The sequence below is a fragment of the Tympanuchus pallidicinctus genome, unplaced genomic scaffold (assembly GCF_026119805.1).
Source record: "Tympanuchus pallidicinctus isolate F22 unplaced genomic scaffold, pur_lepc_1.0 scaffold2, whole genome shotgun sequence".
Classification (NCBI taxonomy): Eukaryota; Metazoa; Chordata; class Aves; order Galliformes; family Phasianidae; genus Tympanuchus; species Tympanuchus pallidicinctus.
Window position 1 is genome coordinate 50,360,040 of NW_026294721.1, and position 9,559 is coordinate 50,369,598.

General features: G+C 52.9%; 1 protein-coding gene across 2 annotated transcripts in view; it reads right to left on the reverse strand.

Annotated features, from left to right (window-relative positions):
* The window catches only part of IRF2 (interferon regulatory factor 2), a 40,868-nt gene extending 38,922 nt beyond the window's left edge, over nt 1-1,946 (reverse strand). For both annotated transcript variants that reach the window (XM_052682628.1, XM_052682627.1), the window contains exon 1: nt 1,708-1,946. The gene's annotated coding sequence lies outside the window, so the exon portion shown is untranslated. The remainder of the gene's footprint in view (nt 1-1,707) is intronic.
* Nucleotides 1,947-9,559: the final 7,613 nt, after the last annotated feature.

Genomic DNA, 9,559 nt, shown 5'->3' on the forward strand with positions numbered 1-9,559 from the left:
GCTTGCAACTAGCCAAACACATGGCACAGGTCTCAGTGCAGCAATACTGTGCCAAAGGGCTCACTGCACACTCATGCTAACCACACTGAGTTTTGTCAGCAAGAAGGAGCCATAGCATGCTGGAGGCACATGGAGCAGTCCCTCTGAGAGACGCTACCAGTATGGGACAATGAAGCCTTAGAAGGGACCAGTGGCACGGAAAGGTTGTGATTCAGTCAGAAACTATCTGCCTCACAGACCACTCGTGCTAGTTTTATAATTGTGTCACCATTTCCGCACCAGGGTGAATTCAAATTTTGTTGCTACTTGCAACTCTCTTTTTTTGGTACTATCAAAGGATACTACATGCAAATCTAATAAGATTTAGTAACTGTAATTTTAAACGTTAAATATTTCATCTCAAACAGAGGTTTTGCTTTACAAGAGTTCCTGCGTTTCAGAGATCGCTGTCCAGAAGACCTGAGCGCAGTATGACAGTTGTATAGCATCTAGGAGCAACGTTCTGAGTGCTGAAAATGAAATCGATACAATCCCTTTACGGGAGCTCCGTGTATAAACACCGCAGCCTGAAACGCACTGCCGCGTTCGGTGCTTCCTCAGAGGGAGTTGCGGAGCCGAACGCCGCTGGGACCCGGGCTGGGAGAGGCAGTCCTTCAGCCCCTCAGCCCGGATCCCGGACGTTCACACGGCACCGCAATCCGGCCCTCCTCACTGCACGCAAACAAAACTCCGGCTCCTAACTTTTTTCTTCGGGGAAGATGTCCGGCTGTCGGCCCTTCGCTCGCTGCCGTCCTCCCAGCAGGGCACAAGAGCCGAGCGGGTGCAAAGCAACGGAGCCTCGTATAAACAAAAGGCCGCTATTCCCATCGGATCGGACGGGGAGCGCCGTTAGGTGCTGCCGATACCGGCCCGCAGCTCACTCCAACCACGTACTAAAAGGACGAGCACCCGCTTCCCGCAGCCCCGTTTCCTCGCTGGATATTTACAGGCCATCTGATCACCGGGGAACGGCCCCGGGTCCAGCAGCCTCTCGGCCCGGACCACAGCCTCGGCGACCCCAGCCGAGCCCGTTGAGCTCCGCTCGGGCCCGGCGGCGGCGAGGCGGCACACGCCAGACCCCGCCGCCCGCCCGCCCGGAGATCCCGGGGAGCAGACTGCGGCTCGGCCCGAGTGGAGGCCGCCGTGGCGGTTGCGCCGCCCGCCGCTGGGCGTCACCGCGGCGGAGGGTGGGGGGGGGAGGCGCGGCCGCCGCTTGTGTAACGGCCGGGAGGGGCCGGGCAGCGCCCCCCGCCGCGGGCCTTCCCGCAGCCCCTCGGCCCGCACCGGCCGGGCCGCGCCCACGCCGCCGTTCGCCGCAACAAGTGTTGGGCCGAGGGCGCCGCGCGGCCGCGGGGATCCGAGCGCGGCCCGCAAGGCGCCGAGCGCCCCGCCCGAGCCCGCGGCCTCCTCCGGCGACGGGGCCGCGCTCGGTGCTCCCGTGCCCGCTCCTTTGTCCCCGCAGCGAGACGCGCCCGCGCACCGGCAGCTCGGCGGCCTCCGTGTCGCTGCGCTCCGCTCGCGGGCCCGGGCTCTGCCCGCAGCAGCGGCGGGACGCGCACACCTCAGCCGCACCTCGCCGCGGCGATCTCGGGGGAGAAACAAAACAAAACAAACAAAAAAAACAAATACGAGGAAAAATAAATAAATAACGCTATGGGCGCTTTTTACCTTTCCGGCGCGTCTTCGCGGCACTTATATAATTCCTCAAGGTTACCGCCGTTGCCAGGGGACGCGAAATGGAAATGAAAACAGGCGCTGAATAATCGCGGGAGCAAAACTAAAAGTTACTCCCTCCGCCTCGGCTGCGAAAGGTCCAGATCGAAAGCAAAACAAGGAGAGGAAGCGGCGAGCCGCCGGCGCTTGGAAATCCCCCCGCCTCCCGCCGGGCCGGGCGGCCGCGCAGCGGCGGGGGCAGGGCTGCGGAGCCCGTCATCGCGCGGCTCGGCCCCGGCCCGCCCGCAGCCCGCCCGGCAGCGCCGGCCCCGGGGGCGGCCGCGGGGCCTGTGCGGAGCGCCGCCGTCCTGCGGAGGCCGGGCACCGCGCGCCTACGGGCGGCCGCCGCTCGCCTCGGGGCGTTCGGAGCCGCGGGCCGGCCGCCGTGCGGGGAGAGCCGTGCGTGCCTCCGAATGGCTCCGCTCCCGCGCAGAGCGCCGCTCCACGGCCCTCCGCCCAGGGAGGAGTGTTGGCCCCCGCGCTTCCCTTTGCCGCAGCGGGGGCAGTCCCGGGCCGGGTGCTCAGAAGCCGGCGTCGCTTCAGCTCTTGGTTTGAGGCAGGTTCTGCGAACCGCCTTTGCTCTGTGGAGACTGAAGGCGGCTCGGGGAATTGAGCTCGCCCTGCTGCGTGCTGCAAAGGTCCGAGGGGAGGCTGTGTGCATCATCCCGGCTTTGTCCAGAGATTGACGAGGGAAAGGCCTTGAGCACGGTGGGAGATAAGGAATTACTAATTGCAAAAGGTCGTACATAAATACAGAGAGTGGCATCCACACCTATTGTGCATACATGTGTGTCTATACATTCCCTATACATTCTTGCACACATGGTCATGTGAGCAAGCTGTATCCACAAAGACAAACCAGCTAACTGGAAACTCAGGCTGAATTTTTATAGACTTGAGGTCCACATAGGAAACTGGTGGCACACAGCCAGCAGTGCTGACCCCAGGCTGGATGGAGGCAGTTCTACACCAGGTGTGACCAATGTGAGAATCCACCCGGCTGCTGCGCAGTCATCATCACACTGGGGAGGGTCACCTGGGTGCCCTGCAAGTGTCACAAAGCTGGTGGGGAGCTACAGAACAGGGCACAACCGGGAGCCCCTCCGCCTCTCAAAGCAGCAGCAAAGACTCAGGGGAGAGCAGCAAAGACAACTGAAAACATAGAGCGCCTTTGGTACCTAAGTGACTGCACAGTTTGGGGTCTTTTAGGCTGTAGAGACAGTAGTGAAGAGGAGCAGGGACAGATTGCTCCTTTTCTTTTCTAATGTAAGAACTAGAGAGCATCAAACGAAACTAGCAGGTGGCGGGTTAAAAGCGGATAGGAGGAGGAGGCTCTCTGCAGTTAATTGAACAGTGGTATTTCCTGCTTTAAGGCTCTGAGAGGTCACAGGGCATCAAAAAGCACCCCAGCATGCTCACAGAAGGAAAAAACACAAGGTGCTATTAAATGTAAAGACTCTGCATCAAGCTGCCCCCTAAGCAAGAGATTTCTAAAGGCTGGAAGCTCTTTTGTGGCTGCAACACTATCCATAGATCTTTGCATCTCCATCTCAGCCGAATGTGTTTTCTTAATGTGTTTTGCTTCAAGCACTTAGTGGTAGGTGTTGCAAAGGGCCCAACTGAGAATGCCCTCAGTCTGCCCAGCGCTGCTCGGACAGCTCACTCTGCTGATGGAAAGGCCGGCCAGGCTGGTTTTGCAGTGCTCTATGGCTGCTAGCATTTTCAGTGCACACTCTTAATTTGTTTGCTGAATGGGTGAGCTATGAAAGTCCATAGTTGATGTATCAGCAGATGCCATGGGAAGAATGCTTACAATCACACTAATTTAATCTCGCATTTAGAGGACAACGTATTCACACAGTGGGCAGGCTGTGAATGACACTCATGGCTTTTGGTCACAGAAAACACAGTTGCCTTCCTGGAGGAGCAATAACCAGTAGAATTTTCAGCTCTCTCTTTCCATTTGTTCCCGCTGCCTTCCTCTGATCTCCACGGGGCTCGCTCAAAGGCATTAACAAAGACATTCCTCTCCATGTCTTCTGCAATGAGAAGTTCACAGGATGTACTAGAAGTTAAATCTTCTGCTGTGGTACTTTCACAATGTTGAAAGGTAATGGGAGTGCTTCTTGACACAGAGCTTCCAACGATGACTTCATTCTACCCAAAAGCAGAGCTCTTGCTTTCCTGACTTTGCTGTTTCAGACCTGGCAACATTCAAATCAGAAGATTTAACCACAGAGCGTCAAATATTCAGAGTGTTTTCTCTCTAGAATTGCCAAAGTTTGCAGCTTGTGCTATTCATCATCTTCCACAGGGAATCAGTTGATTCCATTAGCACCCTGCCCGCCATTCGCAGAAGATTAACTGTTCTGGCCTGGCCTTGATTTCTACGAGAAGGAAAAAAAATCCTTGAAAATGGGAATCCATGAAGTTCTGGAGGGTAAATAAGCCATCCAGCTTATTTTTGAAGTTCAATAATATTTAGGGAACTGCTCAGTACCACATGCCAGCAGCACCACCCCGATGGTATTCACAGCATTCAGAGTGGTTTATTGAGGCATTTCAGTGCAAACTCACCCGTGTGAGACTTCTGCTCTCAGCTGGGTGCCACTGGCCAGCAGCTCTGCCCCTGAGAGCATGAAAAGGGTGTCTCTGTTACAGAGTGCTCCTCAGCTCTGGTGTTATTTCAGCTGTGCTGATCTGATTGCTAAGAATGTAGATGGTAGGAGCGCTGCTTTGTTGTTGTTGGTAATAATGACATAAAACCATTCCAGGATGGAAAAAAATCTTGTTGCTATTTTAGTATTGTGAAAGGATGTTTCAGGGTGACTTCAGAGCAGGAATGTCTGAATTATCTAAAGAAAGTGCTCTGAGCAAGATATTTTTAATCAACACTGTAAACAAAGTCCTCTCCAGCCAGCAGTGAGTGCAGTTTGCAGAATGTGCCAAAAAAATGAGCCAAAAAAACAAAACAAAACAAAACAAAAAAACCAATGTGAGAATAAAGCTTTTCTTTTGCAGCACAAAGCCTCTCACACTTTCTGTAAAGGTAGGTGCCCTCATTAATTAAGCTGCTGCTTTACCCAGCTGCTAGGGGATTCGCTCAGAGAGAACCCAGGGGCAGAATAATAACCCACAGCAGGAATGACAGAAGCACAGCATGGCTGAGGTGGGCAGGGCCCTCTGGCCCCTCTGCCCCAATCCTGCTCAGGCAGGGACACCCAGTGCAGGGGCCAGGCCTCTCAGGGGGCTCTCCCAGTTGGAAGCTCCATGCCAGGGGTAGTGAGCAGAGGGGCATGGGGAGTAAACCAGCTGTGGCACCTTCCCAGGGCATCATCTGGGTAGATGTGCCAGCATGGACTAACCAACGCCCCACCTCTCATCGTTGCCTCCATATTCCTGCTCGCCTCTACTGGGCAGCAGAGCATCAGCACAGGCTGTCACCCCACCAGCTCCTACCCCAACAGTACAGAGAGAAGATTTTGAAGTTGTCTCAGAGCATTTCTGGCTCAGGCTTCCTCCTGATGGCAAACCAGGCTGTGCTCTGTGCCCACACATCTGTGGGGCTAGGCACAGACAGCCTGAGACTTTCCTATTTGGCACGAACCCTGTCTTACCCTGCAGCACAGACTGGGTGATGGCTGAATGCAATTCTGGAAAAAAAGAAGCCAACTGTAAAGAAGCAAAATATAAATGTTTAATTTTAGGCTCTTCTATCTTAAGTAAAAGCGGTCGCTGCAAGATACAGAGCCATTTCCAAGACATAGAATCATAGAATCACAGAATGGCTTGGGCTAGAAGGGACCTTAAAGCCCCTCTCAATCCCTGTCATGGGCTGGGTGCCCCCGAGCAGCTCAGGCTGCCCAGGGCCCATCCAACCTTGGACATCTCCAGGGATGGGGCATCCAAAGGTCTGGCTGCACTGCATAAGCCTCACTGCCCTCTGAATAAAGAATTTCCTCCTAATGTCTAGCCTCAGTCTTCCCTCTTGTAATTTAAAGCCTTGCCCTTGCCCTATCACTATCAGAATATGTACAAAGTCACTCCCCCTCCTGCTTGTAAGCTCCCTTCAAGTACTGGAAGGCCACAAAGTCAGAACCACCTTTGAGGCTTTGGCTGTTTTGGCTTTTCTAATCAGTGTTTAATGATTAACAGACTAGTAAGTGCTGTATAAGGAGTGCTGCCTGCTTTGGAGCTGCCCAGGCTGACCTCCAGAGCTTCAGGACATCTTCAGCACACCCAGCTTCCCATTCTTCCTAGGCACAAACGGATCCACCTTCTGCGTGTGCTGAAATAGCTTAAGTCAAGCTCATCTACTGCACCTCTGTTGCCAGTCTGCAGAGTCCAGTAACAGTTCTGAACAGCAGTAGCTGGCTCTGTGAGCTGTTTCTGGAGTGCAGCTCGGCAGTGACTCATCTCTCCTGGAGCCCATCTCGCTGCACTTCTCCCTCAGCAAGTCATTTCTGTCGCTCTGACCGTTGCCCCTCTCTCGAGTTTGCTCAGCCAACACAGCCCAGGAGAGGCTCTCGAGGCAGGGTGCCAGTGCTGGGCTGATAACCAGCAGTGGCAGCATCGACTTGCAGTCCTCTGTTCCCAGAATTGGCCGCCTGCTGGGGTCCCGCTGGGTTGGGCTCGTGGGGAAGCATTGCAGCAAAGCAGCTGGAGGTACTGAATCCTCATGTATCAACCCCCACCAGGGTTGCTCTGTATCTGTAACAGAAACAGGTCAAGGGAGGGGAGGGAGGGAAGAGAAAACCTATTGGCTATTAATAGCAAATATGAGTAGCAGCTTTATTTTGAATGCTGTATTTAATCAGTGATGTACAGAAGGCTCACAATGCTCTTTACCTGCTGACTTGCCACGTACAGATCAGAGAGAGGCCGACAGATTAAACAAACTTTGCAAAGCAGGGGAGTTTTAAACAGGCAGAGCTGAACATCCAAACTGAAAAACAACCTGGGGATATTGCTCAGACAGCCTCAGCACCAGCCTGTGTGCAGGGAATTCAGCCCCCTCCCCAGCCCCAACTGCCACCATTGGATTTCCTCAATGCTCTTGTTTCACTCTTTGTCTTTATATCTGTGTGGATGGCAAGTCCCCTGAGATAGCAATTGTCACGTTCAGTGTCGCAGTGCCTGATATGAATGTGTCCTGCCGTTGGAGGGACCTGCACTCTTGTGCAGCACTGTGAGAGGTAACACTGCTCTATGCAGTGGTTCTCCAGTAGAGCGTTATGTTTGCCTTTGTGTTTGCAGTACCTCCAAGAAGTAAAAAACAACAACAAGAAGGTCATCCAGAGCTAGGAGGCAGCAGGACAGGCTCGCTTTCTTGGCTCTGTAGGTCACAGCTGGCCCCAGGAGCGCAGCTAGACATCACTAATGCTTTAAGTCAGGGGGAGGAATCAGAAATAAATAAATAAAGCTCAGATGCTCGTGGTAATTATTTGCATACTTGCACCTTGCTTTAAAGCATTCCATGCGGGGTGGCAAATCCTCCTTTTAATGAAAGGAGCACTCCGCAGGTATGCATGCTATTGAGCTGCTAAGTAGCAGCAGCCGCCCCAAGGGAAGGTTCAGCAGACAGATAGCTGCAGCAAAGGCAGGCAGCTGCCAGGTGGAAGAAGAGCTCCTCCTTTCCCATGGAGGTAGTTTTATGGGAACGCTGAGTCACCTGCTCCCTGTATAAAGGAGCTGGAGAAACGGTAATTACGTATAATTTCCTCGCGTTTCTTTTGCTCTCACTCCATCGATTCACTTTTGGAGTGAATTTGGCTGTTGAATCAGGAGTTTTCTTGCTTGAAAATATTATAGCCTTGTACCTTGGGCTAATAAGTAACAGCCTGATAAGGTGGTAATGGTAATAGTTCTCAATCAGCTTCAAAGCAGGGGTAATCCATCATTCCTTGGCGAGCGAACATTTAATGCACATAAAATAGCTGTAAATACTTAGTGGAATTCTGGCAAATAACATTTACACAAAGCTATTAGATCTGTGGGTGAGGTTCCTGCAGGCTTCCCCTCTCTCCAGTCAGGTATTTGAGATGCTTATGACGCTCTGCCTCACCTCTCCCTGCCTGCAGCGCTCTGTGGGTTTAGCCTGGTGTTCCATCAGCTGTGCCAGCACCCCTCACCCTCAGGAATCCAGGACTGCTCAAAGCCATGCCATGTTTAGCTCCATCGTTTTCAGCATCACATCACCACCTCTCCAAGCTGCTCCAAAAGCATGTCCTTAATGCTCCAAAAGTGGCCTGGAAATGGGTGCAGCTGTGTTAGCATGGGCCTGCAGTCAGTGCTTTGCATGGTGGCCAAACAAGCAGTCCTCCATCTTAGAAAGGAGGGAAATGGTGAACTCCTCTGCAGCCACGTTATCTTTCAAGTGACAGTGATGAGGATGCAGTTGAAGTCCAGAGGAAAGCCAAGGAGTGAACTAAACATGTGGCTCTCCACACTTTGTACATGTAACCTCAGTGCTGGATGCCCAAAATGGATGGCTCACTGGGACTGTTAGCAGCCTGCATTCCCAAAGCAAGGAGGCACAGGGAATGCCCCATCACTGCCTTCAGCAGCTCCATGCTCGTCTCCAGCCCTGTGGGCAGGAGCATGCAGAACCTGGGGCAGGCTGCACTTGGGGCTCACCCCTCACCATGTGTGGCACGAAAGGAACATAAACAGGAAGCACAAAGCCACAGGAAGTTCGACTACAGAAGTTTCGCTGTTCATAGAAGCATTATTTTTAATACTTCTATCGCTGTGCCTCATGTCAGGAAAGAGTGTTTGATTTCTCCCCCTGCTCAGAACTTGAGGTGGTGAAATGTTCCCTCCAGGTTATGAATTGTTCCCCAGCCTGATTCTCTTCACGTTACAACATGGTGGCACCGAGCTGTGACTGCTTACACCCTTACACTGCGGGTGCTGGGATTAGATGATCAGTTTCCACTAAGTTCTCCAGCTATCTGCTTTCTAATTTCTCCTTCTCTTGTCTTGGCACACCTCACCTCCAGGATTTCCTCATCCACAGACACAAACTCAGCTCCATCCCCTGCCCCACTGACAGGTGGGCCACTGTCTGCTCTAGACACAATTATCCCATCAAACTAAAAGCCAGACAATCTCCCTTTATTAGCAAAATCTTCACGTTGATAAAATACTATTTTTGTCTCCATTACCCACCTCTTGCACTTCCTTCCCTGCTCTTTTTCCCACCCTTTCCCCTCCGCTCCATCACGCACCACCAGCTGAACACAGATCAGCACTGGTGGTTTACCTGGAGGTTTTACCGCTGTTATCCAGGGCATTCTCCTGGTTTGAGGGTTTTTGCTTCCTGATCACTTGCAGTGACCGTCCTCCCTCCTTATTAATTCTCTGCTCCCTGCCCCCTTCCCCCATGTCCCACACCCCTCTTTTGTAAGCCACACTACTTCCTCCTTCTCTTTCCCTGGGAACATTTTCTGAGCGTTTTTCAGCCACTTCCCTTTTCAGGCTCAACATGCAGCCATAGACAAACGAGCACACAGCACCCTGGTCACACACGGGAGTAACCCCTGCCTCCAACCGCCTGCATTTTAATCTCATCAACAACTGCACCAACTATTTATAATCAGCTCTCTGATTACATTCCTAAGGTCAACATCCAGCTCAAAGGACTTGGAGTGGCCCAAGCACTGCTGCAGGTGCTCTCATCCCCAGGGGCTTGCAGAACATGCTCATTCCTATGTGTCACCTCCCTCCTGGTGGCCCACTCTCCACTCCCTTGGCTCACAGCAGTGTGGCTCTGTGAGGTGCTGATAAAGGCAGTTCAGCCCCCTGC